Source organism: Ostrea edulis, chromosome 7 (assembly GCF_947568905.1).
Source record: "Ostrea edulis chromosome 7, xbOstEdul1.1, whole genome shotgun sequence".
Lineage (NCBI taxonomy): Eukaryota > Metazoa > Mollusca > Bivalvia > Ostreida > Ostreidae > Ostrea > Ostrea edulis.
Window position 1 is genome coordinate 4,218,876 of NC_079170.1, and position 23,644 is coordinate 4,242,519.

Genomic DNA, 23,644 nt, shown 5'->3' on the forward strand with positions numbered 1-23,644 from the left:
TTGATCCCCTATTGTGGCCCCATCCAACCCCCGGAGCCCATGATTTGAACAAACTTGAATCTGCATTATGTCAGGAAGCTTTCATGTAAATCTCAGCTTTTTTGGCTTAATGGTTCTTGAGAAGAAGATTTTTAAACTTTTTTCCTAGATATTTGTATGTAAAACTTTGATCCCCTATTGTGGCCCCATCCAACCCCCCAGGCCCATGATTTGGACAAACTTGAATCTGCATTATGTCAGGAAGCTTTCATGTAAACCTCAGCTTTTCTGGCTTAGTGATTCTTGAGAAGATTTTTAAAGTTTTCCCCTATATTTGTATGTAAAACTTTGACCCCCACCCCACTTGTGGCCCCATCCTACCCCCGGGGGCCATGATTTGAACAAACTTGAATCTGCACTGTATCAGAAAGTTTTCATGTAAAAATCAGCTTTTCTGACTCAGTGGTTCTTGAGAAGAAGATTTCTAAAGATTTTTCCTATATATTTGTATGTAAAACTTTGATCCCCTATTGTGGCCCCATCCAACCCCCGGAGCCCATGATTTGAACAAACTTGAATCTGTATTATGTCACGAAGCTTTCATGTAAATCTCAGCTTTTTTGGCTTAGTGGTTCTTGAGAAGATTTTTAAAGTTTTTCTCTATATATTTGTATGTAAAACTTTGATCCCCCCTTGTGGCCCCATCCTACCCCCGGGGGCCATGATTTGTACAAATTTGAATCTGCAATATGTCAGGAAGCTTTCAGGTAAATTTCAGCTCTTCTGGCCCAGTGGTTCTTAAGAAGAAGATTTTTAAATGACCCCACTCTATTTTTGCATTTTTGTGATTATCTCCCCTTTGAAAGGAAGATGACCCTTCATTTGAACAAACTTGAAAGCCCTTTACCCAAGGATGCATATGGCCAAGTTTGGTTGAAATTGGCCTAGTAGTTCTGAAGAAGAAGATAAAATTGTGAAAAGTTTACAACAACGACGACAGACAACGGACAAATTTTGATCAGAAAAGCTCACTTGAACCTTCGGTTCAGGTGAGCTAATTACATGTAGTAACTCATGTTACAGTGAGTAGGTTCTTTGCATTTTTTCATTCAAGAAATAAAAGTCATTTTAAGAATATAAATCTGATCAGTAAAAACATATGATAAGGAATCTACAATACATAGTAAAAGATACCGTGTCTGTTCCTTGAAAGAATTCATTAGATTTCTAATATCTTTATCCAATGGAAAGAAGCGTCGATTTTCTTCATCAGTCATTCTAAGTTCCTTCCTGCTAAATGACTTGATGTGACGTCTCATTTCTGAAACTTTAGACACTCCTTCATCCATCAGATGTGATTTTTTTTCCTTGATGGTATTGTCGATTGGTAGACAAATACCTGCAAGCTATCAAAAGTAAACAACCCTGTAATTTACAAATGATCCCAGGCTGGTTGATTGCACAATAATGTTTTCCCTACAATAATAATAATCTTAATTTTTATAAAGTCAGACATACAAACATATGGAGCACCAAATTAACATAAACTCAAATAATTGAAGATACATGTATATCTTCAATTATTTGAAGATATCATCAATTCAATTATTGCTCTCTTTCATTGAATTGAGTGCATTAAATCAATTATTGCTCTCATCAAATGAATTAATGTGCACTTCAATTCAATTATTGCTCTCATCAATTCAATTAATGCGCACATCAATTGAATTGAAGAGAGCAATAATTGAATTAATGTGTGCATTAATTCAATTATTGCTCTCTTCAATGCAATTGATGAGAGCATCAATTTCGTAGAAATATTGCTCGCAATAATTAACTTAGAGCTCGGTATAAGTAATTTGATGATCTCTTTAATTCAATTGAAGATATATTACTTATTTACAATGCTTTTGTATAAGGAATTAATGCACGCATCAATGCCTTTGAAGAGAGCAACAATTCAATTAAAGAGATCATTAATTCAATTGTGGATATGTTGAATTGAAGATATCTTTAATCATATAGTTGCTTTCTCTAAAAGAATTATTGATCTCTTCAAATGAATTACTAGTAAAGATATCATTAATTCAGTTGAAGAGAGCAATGATTTTATTAATGCATCAATTCAATTATTGCTCTCATCAATTGATTTAATGTGCGCATTATATCAATTATTGCTCTCTTCAACTGAATTGTAGCACGCATCAATTCAATTGTTGATATCATTAATTCATTCGAAGAGATCATTAATTCTATTAAAGTGCACATCAATTCAGCTGAATAATTAATGCTATCATCAATTCAATGAATGCAGGCAATAATTCAGAATTGAAGATATCATTAATTATTTGAAGAGAACTTTAATTAAATTGTTGTGCGCATCAAATGAATTGATGATATCTTCAAATAATTGAAGATATCTTCAATTATTTGAGTTTATGTTAATTTGGCGTTCCATACAAACAACAATGGTATATGCTAGCTATTTGAAGACTTGCACAGACGGGCACTAGGGGGTCATTTTGTGGGAGGGAACCAGAATACCCAGTAGAAACCCATGTGTTCGAGTGGACAACCACCATACCCTCTCACATACAGCCACTGTCAATTATGGGGTTTGAACTTAGGTCGCAGCGGTGAGAAACAGTTGCATTAACCACTACACTACCTGGAAACCCCATGTTTCTATTACTCTTACTTAATAAGGAAAGGATGTGATTAATGCACATCAGGCTTCTTGGCATTCAATTTGTCAAGTAAAACTAAATTTAACAATCAAATGGTTTTAAAAGTATAATTTACATGTAGGTATGCACCTTTCATATAGCTTTCCTATTCTTCAGAATTTATGTTAAGATTGTGTTAAATATTGATCAACCTGTCCTGTCAAATGATTTTTGTGGCTCTCAATTCCTGGGGAAAAAAATGTGAATTTCATTTTCCCTGTGCACATCTTCATTTGCGGAAAGAGCCTTCTTCAACTTCTGCGCTTGGTGTTTTCTCTTCCAGATAGAATCATGACCAAGGATCTGTTCAAGTGATTGAAAAATATCCACAATTTTATATTTAAGATGCACGATAGTCACTTTGCCTACATTAGCCAAAAGTTGAACCCAGAGCATTCATGAAGGACAAAAAGAAACTATGATTTAAATAAACTTTAATCCATATTTAATCTGGCCAGTTTAATACATTAATCGAAATTTTTACCAGTACATGTCTTATGATTACTGCTTTACCTTATAATCAGGAAATTTACATATCTTTTTCATATAAATTCTGGCAGGGCAATCAAGTTTTTTGTGTTTTGTACCAAAGTCCTGCTCTTTTGTGTATAAGAATGATCTTGGTCTGCTTCTATGGTCTGCAAATTTAATTATATACACTTGTACATAAATTGCAATTTTTTTTTATTGATGCTTAAATATTGGTATGAGATTAAAGTTAAAACATATTCAAAGTTGGAAATGCATTTTAAAATAATTCAATCACACAATCCTGAAGAAAATGACATGCAGCATATAAACTCAGTGCGAGCTAGTACCTTCTCCATTTGGTACTTCTTCTTTTTCATTGTATTTCTGTCTGGCCCAAAGTGACATTCTCTGACATCAAAACCAAGAATAATGAATGGTGTGCCATTACAGGGTACTTTAACACCCTCCTTTTGTCCCTTGTCCTCCCAAAGCACTCAGATGACCTTGAAGGCCTATATCGTATAAAAGTATACATTTTTTAAATTTCTTTCCCGGAGAAATAAATGGCATGCAGCAAACTTTACATTTTGGTAAGGGTACAATTAATTTTTGAACTGTCAGTAAACGATGCATTCAGCTACAAAGCTTTATCCCATCTTTCACCCTGATGAACAGAATTATTTATTTTTTATCTATCAGAAATTCATATTATGAATTATTTTTTACTATAAATGTAACATGTTCAACTTTGTATACAAATAAAGAAGTCGATCAACAGAAACGCGAGTGATTAATTCTACACTGAAGTGTTGTAAAATCTTATTTACAAGTTCAGATGAATATTAATGAGTCAAGTATCATGGAAAATTATTTAACCATACTAAACTGACTTGGACAATTAAAAACTTGATTGTAATACACGAGGTCCGCGTGCTTCAAAGTTTGAAATTCGGTCACGACCTCGTGGGAAGCTGAGTTCACACCTTTACGCATGAAAATATGATGCAAAATTGCTGTACATGTACAGTGCATGTCCAATTCTTCGGTTTTGTAAATTGATTATTGACCACACAATTAGCTGTGCGTCAATTTTCAATTTAAGGATATATGATACCCAACAACATTTGCTGTGGAATTTTGTAATACTATTTGTAAGGGTTTAAAATATTCAATGATAACCGATGTGGTCTCTCTCTCTCTCTCTCTCTCTCTCTCTCTCTCTCTCTCTCTCTCTCTATTTTTTCAAAGGCAAAAAAGTGCTATGTTAGGTATAGCTATAGGGATACCTATAAAAGTTTATCTAATACTCTCTTTCGAATTGTGAAAAAAAAGTTTTTGAAAGAATATTAGTAAAGACATGCCCGCACACCGCTTGTCCTCACTAAGCTAATATTTTGTATCTACATCTTTCACATGTTGTAGGTCACATGGTGCAATTCTGTCCACTCACAACTTCTGTCCATTGGTTGAAATTTGTCCTCGCGCGCGCGCCTCGCGATGTTATAGATTCAGTAGAATCAAGAATATTGAGAGAGAGAGAGAGAGAGAGAGAGAGAGAGAGAGAGAGAGAGAGAGAGAGAGAGAGATTTTTCATTAAAATATTTGTGCCTTAAAAATAACTGCATCATATGGTACCGGTTAATAATTTAATCAGCATCATAATGTGCAATGTTCATAACAAATATATTATATATGTTTTGGCATTTTTGTTTTTAAAATACAAGCTTATGTAATATGTAAATAGCATATCATTTTCTTTGATGGTGTGGACTTCCTTGTTTACACCATAGACATATATAACTGTTTACACAACAAAGAAATATCAATTTTGATATAGTAAGATGAAAAAAAAGACTTATTTTTTGGTATTACAAAGGTATTTAAAAGTGAGGCCGAAACGACTAGGGCCGAAACGACATTAGGCCGAAACTACTAACGGCCGAAAAAAATTGGGGCCGAACTGAAAAAAGGCCGAAACGACCAGAAATCGTAGCCACATAGGCCGACTAGAAAAAAAAATTGCAGTTTTGTTATGTTATGAAAAATTCACGATTAATCAACGCGATTTGATGCCATAATTTGTCGTTTCATGAAAGAAAATATTTATATTTTATGATATTTAAACCAAGTTTTTATTAAGGATGTACGGGGCTGACGATTTTGAAATTACCGCGAAACTCCCAATGACGTAAATAAATCCTATGTCGTTCGCATCTCCTGTTTCATTCTGAGTGTATGTTAAATAATATCTACAATGCAATTAATTCTATAGATATATTTTACATAAAATATGACAAAAATATCATTAGATTCGAAATAAAAACAAATCGCGTAAATTTTACGACTTTAATTACTTTTCGGCAATGTAAACATAGTGAGACTTTTGAAACATTGAAATGCGGGGGAAACGCGGATTTCAGACAGCTAAAGCGATCCAGCGTTACATCAAGGTTTTTTGACCCACAGAAGACGATGGAAAGCTGCCTCACCAAGACACCAGACGCCGGATCATCTATATTTGCAATCGCAGACGCAAGACATGTGTTCAGGTTTGTCAATCACTGTTAACAGGTTAGGTGGCAGGGGACAGTTTCTTTGGTTTTGAAACATGTGGATAGGGGGTATACACCAAAGTCAGATTATGACAGACTAATGAAAAATCATATTTCTCTTTTATGTCAATACTTGTATTTCATATTAGTGTAGTTAATAAATTATGACCCTAAATTACATGTAATCTATAAATACTGGTGCTGGTGCACAAAACATGCTCTGAGCAGGTTCCCCTTTTTTGCTTTGATTTTCCCTCATTTGGGCTAATCCGCACCACCCCCACACCATCACAGTACCAAACATGGGGATTTAGACACTGTGCACAATCAAGAACTCTATCTGCCCTTCTCAAAAATCTACCTCTCATATGGGGCCATCCACCTTCCCTCACAGCTACAGACCTTTTGCTAGACCCTGCATGTTTTCACCGGAATTTCTTCAGCAACTGACCACGTGTCTTAGTTTCGTATTTGCACCCATATATATGCTAGGAATCATGGTGACACCTACATGTTGTAAGCACTCAGCTACATTTGATATGCATCCTAAAATTATTGTATACATTTTTACACATGTAATATCACTTCAAATACGGGGTAATTCCATTTTTTGAAAAAGTTAACCGGGTCTATAGTGCTAAAGTATCTATAGTCTTTATTATTGTGTATCTACATAATAATGGGTCCCGCGGACTTAACTGTTCTACCTACTGTTGGTCTCCAACTTCGGGTAGGTCTTGTGGTACGTCTGACATGTACCATAACCGCGGGAAAAGTCCTCGTGCTGCCGGATGTTGATCCTCTGCAATCCGGGGATAAACAAGTCGTACTGGGGAAGACTCCCCAGATACTACACTCCCCCCGTTTTCTCTGAAGGACGGAGAAACGGGTCCAACCAATGATCAAGGTGGGCGCGACACGCCCCCTCGGATTAACTATCCGAGGACGCCGGAAAGAGTTCTAGCAGGAAAGGTCCGGGTAAATGCCCCGGAGAAAACTGACTGGGACTAATCTAATCCCAACCGGTGTGGGCCAGGGCGAGCCCTGGGTCGCACATCCATCACTGAAAAGGATCTGTAGATTCTCCCAGCTCTAAATACAGGTGGGGGCCAAGGCAACCTGATGCCTCTGAACTGTCGGACTTCGGTCCTGAATGAGTCGTGTTCCACAAGATCCATCTCGAAGTAAAACTCAGCCCCTCGAGTCCAACCTGGGAACGCGAGAAGTTCTCGGGAGACATAGTTCCATGACGCCTCGCTAACAGGGCCATTGTAACCATCCTGAACACCTTCACTGGGCGCACAATGAGTAAGGCCAACAGCGGAAGTTTCAACCACACTAATTTCCTCAGCAATGTTGGTCGGCTCAAGGGGGAAATCTCCCCCACCATCCAATATGGCCTCCTTGGAAGTTGACCAAGTTTCAGGGCAAGCTAAGGGGGCAACATTAACTCTTGCTGTAAATGTGCTGAGCTTAGTCCCTGCCTCAGTGTGGGGATCCACACTGTTCACATTCTCAACGACCAAGTCAGGTACCAGACCCATGGTTCGGCCTCCAAGGCTGATCCGATTGCACTGCCTCCGGAGATAGACACTTCCTCATCCGAGGCATTGACAATGCTGGTCACCAACGTTCTCTCCCTAGCATAAGTGTTCGGCACCGATAATACGTCCGATGTCTGCTTGATCTAACTACAAAGTCTTCCAACTCCTTATCCAAACGACAAGAACATAGGACGACCGAAGCAGCTGGGACCCGGATAGACTTCGTTACTGAAACCTGGGCCTGCTGTCCCCCTCCTGGGCGTCGGAACGTCATAGGGACCTTCTCCTTTCCCAGGGTCATTGTGCCATGTTCCAAATTTATGTGAACCTTCTGCTTATGGAGAAACTCCATACCTAGCAGCATTTGGTCCTGCAGGGGGGCCACATACAGGTCGACATTATGTTTCGTGTCTCCAAGGCGAACTGCCACAGGGCCAATGATGAAGACCCTCATCCTGAGATTTTACCCTGCCTGGACCAAGGTCACATGCTGCTTGATGGGAGGCTTGGGGTTGAGCTCCTCGTAGACCCGGGTGGAAAACACACTCACCTCCGCCCCAGTGTCTACCACTGCCTGTAGTCTTACTCCCTGGACTACCATTTGGACCATGAATCCGGTGGTTGGGTGTATCTGCCCTATTGGCACAGGCGAGTCTTCGTGGGATTCTCCCGCATGCCGGAATGGCATATCCGCAGTCCCGTTCTCCGCTTGTCCACTGACCACCCCCTGCCCACATTCCTCCTTGGGCTGAACCTGCGCCCTAACTGGCTCCGGGCACTCGCTAGGCTCGGACGCGGGGTCCGCGCCTACCTGCTCCTCCTGAATGAGCGAAGGCTCCTGATCCGGCAAGTCCTCCGAATCCTCCGGAAATTCCTCCCCATCCCCCTGGTTCTCTGCCCCAAACCTGGGTAGTTCCGGCACCACGATATCCTCAGGGAGCCTGAATCCCGACAACATATCCTTGGGAGAGGGCTAGTATTTGTCCTCCTCCCGCCCTATGACCCAGTCATCGGATTCCTCCTCCTCCTCGGATGCCTCCTTGAACCGCACTTGGAGTGTACCCTTCCTGGAGCGGCGCATGCAGGAGGGCGCCTGCCTGTGTCCTCCTGCAAACCGACTTGTCCCCGTGCGAGCGTCGCACGGCCTTGGCCTAACTGGGGAGCGCTCTGGAGTCAGCACCCTGACTTCCCGCTGCGTAGGCCCTCCACTAGATTGCGACTGGCGGGTCTTGGCTCCCCGCCCCCTTGGTTCTGATGAACACGGTTGTGCGTCTTGACCGCCCTTAAGCTTGACCTTGGTCCCCTGGCCCTGGTTCGCCTCAGTTTTCCCCTTCAGCTCCGGGCATTCCCTCTTGAAGTGCCCCCATGGCCCCGCATTTGTAGCAACCTACTGACTTCCGATTGCCGCTCAAAGGTGGCGATGAAGGTCGACGAGGAAAGGGGGTCCGCCCTCGGAGTTCCTTCTCCATCTCCTCAAGGCGCTGGCGCATTTCCTTGATCTCCTTGTCAGGATTGGGAGCTTCAACCTGAGCTACCTGCCTCACATCCCTCATGGGCTTGGATGACTTCATCTGCCGTGAATGCTGATAGTACTGCATTCGGTCGACTGCTTCCTCAACTGTCTTGGGCTGGCCGTCCAGGGCATAAAGTCCTGCGTCTTTATCCTCAGCACCGAAGCACAGCCGGGGGATGGCATATACATGAAAATCCGGCACAGACGGGAAAGCCTGGGTAGCCAGGGTAAGCACCCTGTCAGCCCAATGTCGCAATGACTCGCCCACATCCTGTGATGCAGACTGAAAGTTTAATTGATGCGTGAAACCTGGTGCAGATGACCCAAAACGTTTCTCAAACCGCCCAATGATGTCAGCCAAAGAGAGACCGCGGTCTGTTTCCATCAACAGGGTGTACTAGTCACTGGCTGTCCCCTCCAAGGAGAAGCAGAACTGATCATGTTGTTCCATCTCAGTCCACTGTTGGCTGCGGGCCAGGCGAATGAACTTGTGCAGGAAGGACTTCCAGCTAGAATTTCCATCGTACCGCAAATCCTTGTACTGGGGTGCATTTCTACTGAAGCCCATCGACTGCTCCCCTCTACAAGAGTACTGGGGGACCTAGTACGTGGTGCGAGACGCTGGAGCTAGTCCCTGGGCAGAATGTCCAGAGAATGGTGCGTGTCGTTCTGGTTCACCTAACTGGGGTTGAATGTGCACTACGCTACCCCTCTTATCCCCCAACCCACAAGCTGTGGTGCCAGGGTAGGTGAAGGGCCCCTGTTGTTGATAAGGAGTCATCATGGTAGGGTAGGGCATAGGTGTGCTAGCGTAACCGCCAGGCATGGGAGGTATCAAAGGCTGGGTGTGGGGGGCATTCCCCCCAACCCAAGGGTCTTGCACATGGGAAGGGTAGACATGTGAGACAGGGGACCCTGTAAGCAGATCATAGCCCTGACTGGGCTGTGGGGGAGGGTAATTCCCGTAGGTAATCCCTGGCTCCGAAAATGGGGCAACTGGGGAATACGGTCCAGGAGTGGGGTGCTGCAAGCTTGAACCCAAGCCCATCTGGGGCAAACCCTGACAAAGCTGGCCTAGGGCCTGATCATCAACCCATGAATGAGGGGGTGGGGCTGACATTGACACTGGAGTGTAGGAATGCAGAGTAGGGGTATGATATTCCGAAAGACTCCCAGAGCTGGGTACATGACCACTCCCCTTGACTGGAGTAGGCCTCACCGGGACATTAGGAATAACTGAGCCCCCACCAGGGGACACGAAATCCTTCTCCCACCTACCCCAATCGCTAAACCCTGGGGTGTCATGTCCAGACCCTTTCTTGGGCGAATCTAATCCCATTAAATTCCCCGGGAAGTCACACCTACGTTGCATATCCCAATCTAAGCTATAACCTTTATATTATCAGAGCCAAACTGCGTGCCAGGAAACCTCACTTCCCCACCTGTGGCATCCTTTAACCTACCTCCCCCCTCCCTCAAACAGGATGGCAAGGACGGCGTGAAATAATGTTCGCCATCACCTGAAGATACCTGGGAGTACGCGGGTACATTCCGCGTGACCACAGGTGTGTCCGGGTGAGGGCGCAAGCCCAGCCCGCATAACGCCTCATCTATAGACATATCCATCTCACATGTAAATAATCCACAAAAAATGTATCAAAACTGCAATCAAGAAATGTCTAAATTGATTCAGTAATTAATAGAAATCCCTGTTAATCACTAAAATCGAAATCAAGTAGAAAAAAGAAAAATCCCAAATCTGACACTACCCGCCAATATGGCGACCTAACAACGTGACTGGGGAAAGCACCAAAAAAAATGCAATAACCCACCCAGGTAAGTCCGCGGCCTCGAGTTGGGCGCCAATAAAGTATCTATAGTCTTTATTATAGTGTATCTACATAATAATGGGTCCCGCGGACTTAACTGTTCTGCCTGCTGTCGGTCTCCAACTTCGGGTAGGTCTTGTGGTACGTCTGGCATGTACCATAACCGCGGGAAAACTCCTCGTGCTGCCGGATGTTGATCCTCTGCAATCCGGGGATAAACAAGTCGTACTGGGGAAGACTCCCCAGATACTACAGTGCAAAACTGTTCCCTGCTACCTTAATAAATTAATGCCGAGTACGCACGTACGTCAAATAAGAAGAAAACAAAATTGTTCAAGTGCAAATCTTCCCAAAAATTCCATGAAAATCGATGCTTGAAAACAATATTGAAATAGGGTATGAATTCACCGGCGCTTATTAAATTGTCAATGTCAGCTGATTGTTCATAGACTTTGAAGATCTAGATCAACCTAAATTATTTAGCCAAACATACAAATATGTACGATACAAGCATCTGAGTATGAATATGTTAAAGTATTTGTCAAGTTTTAATATACATCTCTATAAATTTAAATATCTGTTGGAGGAGGGGTCATATAAAGCTAGGATATACACAATAGAGCAGTGGTGGATCTTTGGTTTTACATAAATTGATGAATAAGATTTTTTTCTTCCTTTAATAGTTGATGTTTGCAGTACAGAAAACAGAGACAGGACACTATAAAAATCTACCACCACATACAAATTATACAAACCCAGTGACATGCTTTGATTTATTTTCACTTTGTGCAAAATATACAGCATAATGCCATAAATGGGTCAACTTTTATTTATTTTACTATATAATTGATTTTGAAATCATTTTCATCCACTTATTAAGATTCAATTCATAGTAACCCTTACACCATTAACAGACAAATATCTCCAGTATCTTGTTTCAGTGTCTTATTTTTTCCCCGAACATTGCAGCCATACACATATTATATGATTGTGTTCCACTCTTACAAAGGAATATATAAGGAAATGGAATGATAAATTTCATTAATCATGCATGTTTTCTGCATCTAATGTTGCTAAAAGTTTTTGAAATCATGAATAGAATTTATGTCCAGATCAAATGTTTTTTGATAAATGTTTTAGATTGCATAAAAATTAGTTTAGTATTATGATTTAAACAAAGGTTATTTTTCAATGAGTTATAGGCCTAGCGTAAGATGTGAAAGTTGACTCATTCATGGCAGTATGCTGCAATTGTATGCCAGCATGAATGTGTTGAACAATAAAAAGAATATGAATTGTCACTCTGCTTCCTTAGGCCCCAATATTAACACTTCATGTAAATAGCCGAGGTTCATTGATGTATCAGTATTGTTTTTCAGTTCAGTAATTCAAATACCCCCGCCCGCCCGGTAGTGATTCCCACAGCAGCTTCAAAAGGGCAGGGAAAATTAGTACCTCAGACAGGGCCAGAAGGGAACCCTCGCTTTGTTCGGGGCATTAAACATCACAACCTCACAAGTCAAGGTTTTCATGAAAATGCTCAATGCACTCTTCAAAAAATTGTACAATTATAAAACAAAGTAACAATGAATCAAATAATTCTTTTTAATCTGTTACTAGGGAAACAAAGCCCGGTGGGTAGTAATTTTATATGGTTTCTTAAATGTTTATGGTCCAAATATTGTGTTTAAAGTGAAATTTTTCTGACGTAGACCTCGTAAAGCTGCTCAATATGCATTTTTTGTTGTCATGGCAACCAATTAAAATTTTATTAAAGATGTAAAAAGTGCTATGTTCTGTATTTTAAAATAAAAACTTTCTACCAACTAGTATAATCTTATAGATAATACTCTTATTAAGAATTCTACCAGCTTTTTACCCCATAAGTTTGCCTCGATTAGTTTTTATAACACTAATATTCCCGTTTGTACAAAGATCGCGTAAATGTAAAACATCACAAAATTAAGCCCATCTGGTCAAAAAACAACACGGGCGATTTTTTTTAAAAAGTCAATTTTAAAAGATAAATTCCTACTGAACATACTGATATGCAACATGACTTTGTTCGCTACATGTCAAAATGTCGCAAACCTTACCTTAAGTTATTTGTTACTCATGAATGAAAACATTTTAACTCCTGTTTTCGTTAGCTGTTGATCGAATACATGCAATTCCCCATCACTTAAAATTTTCGTATGAAAGATCAAGACTGAAAAACGTCATTTGAAAGTTTAATTGAAGCTGCGCGATGTTTCAGGAATTTCTGTGCCTTGTTTTGAAATATTGCACAGAGTCAATTGACACCGGAATCATGATTAATTGATATGGATTAATTTATATTGTACCCGTATATATTTAAATTTTATTTTGATTATGATACTGTAAAATAGTCTCGTCACACGATCTCTGCGAAATTGAGTTGTCTCTCTTGTTTATCTGATTTAGATATCGCTAATTATAGATATACCTAACAACTTTTGACATATCAGAATAATTTTAACAATCTTTCAGATATTATTAAGAATGTTATTTCCATAGATGAATACTTCATGTTCGTGTTTTAAAAATGAATTTCCAAGTATTTTTGTGTGCAAAATGGCCGGGGAATTATTACTCAAATTGATAATAAAACTGACATCTCTCTTAATTGTGATAAAAGCAGTGAAGGAATGGTGTGCCACGAAATGACATGGGTTTCAAATGGCTTTTCTCAAACTGCTCATAATATCTCCTTCATACTTCTTGGGGTACACAAGAGCGCGTGCCAATCCGCGCATCTAGCTAGCTAGGTTCACAGTCGTGTACCGATTCAAAGTGGTTCACCGTAAAAGCAAAATGGTAAATGCATATATATATAGTGATGAAAAGAAAACTGTCACCATTTTTTTTTCAAATTGAAAAACTTGTCACAATATCATACCGAACAAATTTCGCAAGATTGAAGTATAAACTTTTTTTTGAAAATGATACCATACTTAGACAGATGTGTACCGTTATCACGTGCTTCCAATTATCGGATTAGACACAAGTGATCAATTACAATCTGTTCAATTTACCTGGTCAAATACTGCATGATTATGATCTAAAACGAACTTCACAAAAGAAACAGACGTTTGTAATTGGGGTACAAAAAGGGGAATTTTTGTGTTGTCTTCAATGGCAAAAGGGCGGCGATTTTTTTTGTTTTAGATTTGGGAAAGGGCAGAGGGGCGGCGGCAAAAGGCGGCAGGGCGGGGCGCCCCTCTGAAACTGTTTAAGGGAAGACCCCCTCCCCTCCCCCCAGAGTAACAAAAAAGTAATTTTATTACAAAGGAATAGTAATACACTAATTGATAGCTGATTACAATAAAATCGTAAGGTAACCATGGCCTTTTTCGATCATGCAGGAAGATGGATGCTAGGTATTTTCTGCCAATTAAGTTTAAATTCAGCCCAACAATTTCAACACTATGACATGTACAACACTAAATATTTTTTTTAACAAGACGCTTCATTAAAGAAATTTATTTAACATTATTAGTTTTCTATTCACCTAATGTATTATCTAGTTTCTTCCGGCCAAAGTGTCCACTATTAAATGTCAGCTAGACCATGTAGACAGATTCAATGATGGAATCTAGTTGTATTCACCTTTTTTGTGTTACACATACCATGTGAGAGTAAAATATAATTGTTCTATATCTATTTCATGTAAACAATATTTGGGAATTGTCAAGCTAGCTGGATAATTTTGCTGCAAGGCATTTAATATCATGATATCATATTGTGCTTGTTTTTAAAATATACATGTATATGCAAATTAAAGATTTCCCAAGTCCTATAATGAAAAAATGACAAGCATGGTATTATGATAAATATGTACGTTTTTGTTATATGCATAATTTTGCAAGGAACTCTAGTTTTTTTTAAATGCATACATACCTACATGTATATACTGCCCACCATGAATTAGTATACACTCACCAAAATAAGTTACTTGTGCATAAAAAAGAAACATGGGTTACATCATAGATATAGATCTTTTGATGCAAATACATAACTCTTGCAAATAAATATATAAAGGTAGGCTTTTAACTTTTCATATCCTTCTGGTCTTTTTATTAAAATACTTGATTTTCTGAATTCTCTAAATAAGAGATATTATGTAAAATTTAAATTGAAACTATTTCGAAATATTTACTAATACATATTATTTTGTATTTGATGTGAATATAGTAACTTTTATAAGACCCTTTGATTTTTCAACTGTAATAAATCAATATCACAATTTAAGACTATATCAAAATATTGAAAGTCCATTATTGTTTCACATATATTGAATTTGTACCCTTAACTAATTATTTTATTGAGCTTAATTGAAAGTTATATTCAGTGAATTAATTTGGCTCTTTTTCATTATATCATATACTATTGGCTATCATTAAGGCACAATGTATCTAGGTTTATATAATTGCACCTGTCAATAAGTTAGTCCTAATACTAAATGCAGTTTGGGCAAGACACACATCAAATATTTAATGCAAGTGTACCTCTAAGTTTTGAGAGGAATTCTTAAATCATTTAAGACGTGAAGGGGCGATGGCGAAATCAAATGTTCAATGTCTGACAAAAAACTAAATTCACATCAAAATTGGTACCGTATACGTTTTACATAGTTTTCACGAAATCACACCCCACTCCCCTTAAATCTAAATATTATGAATGTTGAAACTAATCGATTAACAAGTAAAAACATGCGAGTATAAATAATGCTGTTATACTTTTACTTCTGTTTATTCACAAATTAAAGTGTACATTTAAAATATTTAATGTTCATTAAAATGTAATATATTATTTTGTGGTTTTTAACAGCCACTTGTCTTTTTTCCACTAAAGTGAAATCGATGTTGGATGACAAAAACTGATTCGAGTTTTTACTCCCCCTGAGGCCCCCTAACTATTTGAATTTAATTTTTTTTCCTGACATTGGTCTTTTGATTTCGCCCCTAAACATGATGGGCACTCAACAACGATGGATCAAATTCTGTGTGTTGACTATGCCATTGACCCAATAACCAGAAAAACTTACTACAAAATTTATACTTGTAAATGTTATTTATTGGTAATCAGTTTTTATACAGGACCCTGCATACAAAATAACCTCTAAAGTAATAATCTTGAATACTTATGATATTCATTGTAAAATTTAATATTGTTTATTTATTCTATTAATATCTATCATAGGGGCACATGCTTCATTACAATTTTATGTCTTATTTTAAGTTATACATACACAACTACATGTATATAATTTATTGATTCTTTTAATAGATAACTAAAATTGTTCAAATACATGTTGTCAATATTTGAACAATGCACCCACAGGAAAGAAACATGGAAGAGTGTGGGATGCAAACACAAAACTAAACAATAGTAATTTGTCTGCATGTGCATGTACGCGCACGTAAGTGCATTGCAATTTTGGTACCAAAAAAAATTGAAAATCAGAATTCACAAGGAATCAACCTGAAACCTTGTTAGGATGATAGCTAGTATATCATTTGTATATATGCAAGATGATAGTCGTGTTGTCTGCACGCGCGTGCATGCACATGCATCACATTTTTCGTACAAGAATTTTGTAATCAGTGTAACTTTTTTGTTGCTCATTCAAATGGTTTGATATTCATATCATAGGTAGGTATTGAGATCCTTAACTGATCTGCATTGTCAAAATTACCAATCTGCACGCGCATGCACGTGCGCTTCTTTTTGATTGGATAATACATGTACTAAAACATCTGTAACTCTCTTATTAATGAAGCGAATGAGTTGATATTCACTTTATAGGTAGATGATATGTGTATCTATATATTGGTGTAACAAAAAATGCCAACGCAAAGGTGCATGCACATGCATCATATTTCAAAAGTTAATTTTTTTTTAAGGACGATAATGTTTTTGTTTTTCATCAAATTCTTTTGATTTTGAGGTTTTAGGTGTGTCTTGGTACTCCTTACAAATTGCTGTGGTTAAAATTACTGGTCAGCACGTGCACGCACGTGTGCTGATTTCTGATTGGATGATTTTAAAATCACTATAACTTTCTTGTATTTGATGCAAACATTAAGAAATTCTTTCTGTGGGTATATGATAGAAAGGCCTGTACTAGAATGACATCAACAAAAGTACGGAATCATACTCGTGTGTGCGTGTATGCACGTGCATTGCTTTCTTTTATTTCTTTGCACTGAAATGACCATAGTAAATCATAGTAAACGTACTACATGTAATTAAAGGCTAAAATAAAATGATTTTTGCTATAGGTTTACAATGACTATACTTTTTAACTGGTTTGGGGAACATATGCAATGGTCCCAGTTACAATTAGAACTAGTTACAAATGGAATTTTGATTTTACTTTAGATTGCAGAATTTTTATCTTTGATATGATTTTATACAGAAATGCAACTCATTTTTAGCTCAAGTGAGCATTTCTGATCACCCATTGTCTATCGTCTGACTGTCTGTAACTTTTCACATTTTCGACTTCTTCTCCAGAACCACATGACCAATTTCAAACAAACTTGGCAAAAAGCATCCTTGGGTGGAGGCAATTTAAGTTTGATGAAATGAAGGGTAACACCCTGCTCCAAGGGGAAATAATAGCGAATTAGTAGATATATATTGACAAATTTATAAAAATTTCTCCACAAAAATCCTGTGGGGATCTGTGTTGGAATAGATCCTCAATACCACCTTGCTTGTCGCAAAAGACGACTAAATGGGGTGGTCCTTCGGATGAGACTGCAAAAACCGAGGTCCCGTGTCACAGCAGATGTGGCACGAGATAGATCCCTCCCTGCTCAATGGCCCTAAGCACCGAGCATAGGCCTAAATGTTGCAGCCCTTCACCGGCATTGGTGACATCTCCATATGAGTGAAATATTCTCGAGAGGGACATAAAACAATATTCAATCAATCAATATCCAGTACAATACTTCCAGAACAAGCAGGCCAATTTCATGCAATGAAGGGCCATGCTACCTTTAAAGGTATAAAAGAGATAATTACAAAAATAGGGAGGGGTCAATTAAAAATCTTCTCAAGAACTGCTGGGCAGGGAAAGTTCAAATGTTCATGGCAGCTTCCTGACATAGTGCAGATTAAAGTTTGTTGAAACCATGGCTCCTGGGGGGTAGGATGGGGCTACAATAGGGGATCAAAGTTTTATATCTGAATATATAGGGAACAAATCTTTAAAAAGCTCCTTCATAAAGCAATACTTATATATAAATATTTATTATATTTAATATATATATTTATTTAATAGTAAATATATATAATGCTATCCATTTCACGTAATTTTTGGAATTTTTTAATTATTCTGATGTCAACCTTACACTTATATTTTTCACAGGTTTTGAATATAATGTCTCCAGTATGGATATGTTTGACGATTGTTACCATGGAAACGAACTCACAGACCAACATGTATGTCAAAACAGGTGGGTTTTTTTGGTAAATTAAATATAGTGGTACCCATTTCAATCAATTTTAGAATTTTTAAATTAGTCTGATGTCAGTCATACCCTTCCGGTTTTTTTTTACAGGTTTTGAACATGATGTCTCCAGCAAGGATATGTTTGATGATGGTTACCATGGGAACGAACTCACAGACCTATGTCAAAAATGTCATTTTCTGATAGAATAGGCATAATGCTATCCATTTTACTTAATTTTAGAATTTTTAATTATTCTGATGTCAGCCATACACTTCCGGGTTCTCTACAGGTTTTAAATATGATGTCTCCAGCAAGGATATCTATGATGATGGTTACCATGGGAACGATCTCACAGACCTATGTCAAAAATGTCATTTTTTGATAGAATAGGCATACTGCTATCCATTTCATTCAATTTTAGAATTTTTTAATTATTCTCATGTCAGTCATACCTTTCCATTTTTTGTTTACAGGTTTTGAACATGATGTCTCCAGCAAGGATATGGTTGATAACGGTTACCATGGAAACGAACTCACGGACCTATGTCAAAAATGTCTTTTTCTGATAAAATAAATATAATGCTATCCATTTCACTTAATTTTAGAATTTTTTAATTATTCTAATGTCAGCCATACACTTCCGGGTTCTCTACAGGTTCTAAATATGATGTCTCCAGCAAGGATATGCTTGATGATGGTTACCATGGTAACGAACTCAAAGACCTATTTAGAAATGAATTTTTCTGTTAAATTAAAACTAATGCTAATTACTTTAATCACTTTAGGAATTTTTTCACTGCTCTGATGTCAGTTCCATACCCCCTTTTAGACAAATAGTAAATTTCAGTAAATTATAATGTCTCCAGCAAGGGTATCTTTGATGTTCGTTACCATGGAAACGAACTCACGAACCTATCTAAAAAATGTCTTTTTTCGATAAAATGAGTGCAATACTATCTATTTCACTCATTTTAAGGATTTTTTAATTACTCTGATGTCAGTCCCATACATCCTTAATTGTGTTTAAAATGAATTTTCTTTACCGAGTCGAGCGTAAAAAAGCGCATCAAAATCGGTGCAGAAATAACACAGTTATCGATCTATAAGTGGCTATTTAAATTGCAAATTTAAATATAAACCTGCAGAATCACAGCTCGAGCATTGGGGTGGACCTAATATGAGTGAGTATATATATATATGATATATCCTGTCATTTAAAAATCAATTAAGGGTGGGTGGGGGGGGGGGGTGAAATGACAGCTTGTCTTCCTGTGGCTTATTTCGTATCTGAATATTGCGAGAAAAGTTTTTTTTTTCAAATCAACCTTACAGCCAAAGCGTAAAAATGTGGCGGGATCTACAATATTTTGACAATTCAATAAGTATGTGGAATGGGAAGATTATGTGCTGCTATATTGAAATGATAATTTTAGCTGAGCACTACATAATTTACAGTAGCAGATCCATCGTCGCACTCACGCTCCCTCATATGATGGAGATAATCGAATAGAAGCACCCGTGGGTAACCGACGATGTAGCGGATCTAGTGGGTGGGTTTTATTTGAACGTTATCAACCAAAAATTATCAGCATTTGCTCTTTTGTGGTTTTCGATTCACCTCCCTTTTTGAAGGAATTTTCTGGATCCGCCACAGATTTGTTATCAAGAAATACAACTCAGTCCATGTTCACTAAAAATCTACAAGAGTTGTCTTTCTTTAAGAAGCAGAAGACACTTGCTGTGAAAACGGAAATGCATGCCGAATTCTGAAGAAACGCTTGTTTTAGGGATCTTTACAGGTACTTCGCAAAATTGACTGTCGGGTATAATGCTATTAGGTAATACACTGAATATATTGTCTGGTTATTTATCTATTATATGAGTTGCATAAAAGAAATGTCAGATTGTCAACCTAGGCCTAACGTACATGTAACATTGAGTTTGTTTACACCAGTTGCGAATCTAGGCAATTTTGAAAGGGGTGCGACCTAAATGTGTACTTTTTCTACACAAGGCCATGAAATGACAACAAATTCTTTCTTTTTGAAAAAATTACTCAACCAAATGTGAGGGGGGGGGGGGTAACCCCCTGTGGATCCGCCACTGGTTTATGTCACAGCTGTCTCTGGGGACAAGGATGAGGTATTAAAAGAGGTTCAAAGAACCACAGGGTACAATATGACATTTGATATAAAGGTTCAAGTTGTTTAATAGTGTGGCCTTTATGTTAGGAGTAAGGACTACTTAGGACTTTAGAAAATTTTAATTTATGCACACCGAGCGTACATTCAAGTTTGTTCACACAATGACTACTGAGGTCAGGGTGAGGTCACAAGAGGAAAAGGTGTTTTCTTCCAAGATAAATTTTCTTTTTAGGAGCCACAGATTTAAATTCATTTTACAAATAAATCTATATGCAAGCATCATCTTGTACTTTTTAAAATTTGTACACAACACGACTCTTGTGTTCAAGATTTGGTCACTAAGAAGGAATACACAGAACTGAGATTTTTGTTTTAAAAGAGACAATGCTGCAACTCAGATGGGCATCCTCATTCACTGTAGATTACAGTTATTTCATGTTAAGACGACCCCTGTGGGATTAGAATGGAGTCACAAAAGAGTTGTAATGATTACGTACATGTATGAATAAAGTAGACATTTTTAATGAAAATCTTTTAAAGGACCAAATCATGATGAATTCTATTTTTTTTTTAAATTATGTGTACTAGCATCTCCATGTCTTGTAGATTCATAGTTAACATTGCGACCCCTGAGTCCAGGTAGGGGAAGATGCTCTAAATCCACCTGTGGGGCACATCATCAAAAATGCATCATTTAATGTAATAATTAAAAGAATATCAATATCAAAGAATAAATGAAAAACTAATGATTTGGATCTAAACGTTGCTCAGGATGTCCACTTTTTTGTCTCGGGCTCGTAATCCTGTCTACTTTGTGTCTCGCTTGTTTTGTTTTTATTTAATTCCTATTGTCTATTTTATCTAGGATGTTGTCCACTAAGCTAATGGTGGGGATCGTAGCACTACCCTGCACACAGACATGGAATGGATCTGCCTAGTCCATTATCAGAAGAGTAACCGGGACTGTTTGTCCCATCAGAGAAGTTTCTCGAGAAGCATTACAAGGTACAGAGCTACATTATCTTCAATTAGTTTTACTTTCTGTAGCAACACCACCCATTTTTTAAAAATTACCCAAAACAATAAAAATCAGGTGTAATTACCAATTTTAAGTATGCTGATTTCAAATCTGGATTCCTTTTACTCCAATTTCTTATAGAAAATGAGGTATAGTGTCTTAAACACCCCTACCGTCAGGTTGCCAAAAATGGAAAATGTTTCATTTCACATCAAAAAGTGACCCAACTTTATTTCTTGAAACATCATTACCCAAATCAATAAAAATCAGGTGTAATTACCAATTTTGATTATGCTGAATCCAAATCTGAATTCCTTTTACTCCACTTTCTTACAGAAAATGAGGTATAGTGTCTTAAACACCCCTACAGTCAGGTTGTCAAAAACGGAAAATGTTCCATTTCACATTAAAAAGTGACCCAAAGTTATTTCTTGAAATAAGGCATACAACATAGAAAGGAAAACAATTGATACTAAATTGTTCCATGAATATTCTTAGTTGTTTTGGAAAAAATATATCTCACCTCTGGACTTCACAGATACAGGAAAGAAAGAGGTATACAGAGCGGATCAAATATCTTAAATTTAATCAGATTGGGCCATAGCTTAATGAACTGGTGAACAGGAGCAAAAGTAAAACTAATAGGAAAACTGATTTATTAAACATCAGCAAGTCTTTTCCCGAGAACTTCTGGTAGAGCTGTCGAGGGAGGGGGAGAGAAGCTGAGTTGTATCATTATCAGAATTTACCGAAACACTGGACTCTCTGGCCAGTCTGGGGGCTGGGTTGCATCAGAACTGACAGAAGCAGATTAACTCACTAGTCACTAGCCAGTCTGGGGGTTGAGTGGTATCAGAATCTGTTTGAGAATGAATGGTTGAAATGTTTATTATTTAGTTATTTTTATTTTTTCAGAATTCAGAAATTTAAAAACTGCAATGATCAGATTTTTCTGCAACACCAATAATGTCCCAATGGCACTTCAAGTACAAACCATGATATTAAAAAAAATGAAATGAAATGATAGATGAATAAAATATTTGTCTGTAAGTTACTTTATTTATCTGTAAGTAAGTCACTAAGTGAAACTAGTGGCACTGCAACTTGCAAGTGAAAATTGTATCATCTGTATAGCTTAAGACCCCTTTTAAATTTTTCTTGCCTTGTCATTAATATTGTTGAAAATTTGGCAAATAGCATTTTTAGCCCCCCCCCCCCCCCCCAGTCCATACTCCACTTTTCTTTAAACACTAAAAATCCAGCTAATTCAGTGAGGAAGAAATATGTCACTATATTTCGAATTTCCTCTAGCCTAGAGTATATCAAATTGAATACCGCACTACTATCAGTCACAGATTGACACTGGTAGGGGTATGGGGACCTGGTCTGTGAGTGTGATGGAAAAGATTCTGATGAAAATAAAGATTCACTCACATGTGATGTATAAACAGTGTATTATTGTATACTTCCGGTACGTTGTGTGTACGTTAATATTGAGAGTTATCTTTCCTTGGATATTGAAATCAATCAAATACTATATGAACACGGGCAATTATCGTCCATGTTTGACCTCAGTATAATTTATTTATGCATAAAATTTATTAATATGTCACTCTTTGTTGCATTTTCACCGTTAAGTCAATGTAATACATGTATTCGCTCCGCTTAACCCTTCAATCTCAAAGGGATTTTCTGGAATGTGCCTAATCACGTGAGATACGCTAAATATCAACTTCGCATCATTCGTAGGCTCTAGGTTTATCCATATTAGCCCGTAAAAAACAGGGACTGGAACCTCGTCCCACTTTTCCAGTAGAAATAAAAATAGAACATGATAATGCGCAATCTAGCGAGCGCGGTTGTTGCTACTTCCTGGTCACTTGGCCAGCTATCAAATTATTTTTTTTGATTAATCATTTGAAAACTTTTATTTAAAACAAGTTCTTAGATTTCAAACATTCATTATTAAACTTACTAACACATAGTATATATACTGTGAGTGTACCTAATAACCATATTAACTGCTAGCAAATAATTAAGAAAAGAAAAAAATATATACACTGTATTTATAATCTCTTGAAGAAATAAATCAAGTCTTCTTGTTACATAATTTAAAGATGATATTTAAAAATGAGTCTGAGCTTAAAGGTTTGTTTGTCACATAAAACTAACACAATAGTCGACATCATCTTTGTTTTGTCATTGTCATCTAGTAAGTGACCATGTATTAAGCAAAGTTCATTCTTTGTCACCATTTTAATTATTTCATGTTTTGAGGTGGCACTTTTAAAGAAGGAGTACACAGTTTGTGTTTCTGACTGCAAGAATGGCTCACCCACCCTCGAGTACATAATGTGTACAGGGGGTTATAGTAGGTACCACTC

At 37.7% G+C, this 23,644-nt stretch overlaps 1 long non-coding RNA gene and 1 pseudogene across 2 annotated transcripts; one reads left to right on the top strand and one right to left on the bottom strand.

The window, feature by feature from the left end:
- Positions 1-950: 950 nt before the first annotated feature.
- LOC125661612 (calcium-responsive transcription factor-like) lies at positions 951-3,809 on the bottom strand (annotated as a pseudogene).
- A 1,751-nt stretch (positions 3,810-5,560) lies between these two features.
- LOC130047702 (uncharacterized) lies at positions 5,561-18,692 on the top strand. Of its 2 annotated transcripts, XR_008796524.1 has the most exons (4): positions 5,561-5,725; positions 18,014-18,101; positions 18,207-18,278; positions 18,572-18,692. It is a non-coding gene; the product is annotated as an uncharacterized LOC130047702 (long non-coding RNA). The 2 variants fall into 2 exon arrangements; XR_008796523.1 differs by lacking the exon at positions 18,572-18,692 and having other exon boundaries at positions 5,563-5,725; positions 18,207-18,324.
- Positions 18,693-23,644: the final 4,952 nt, after the last annotated feature.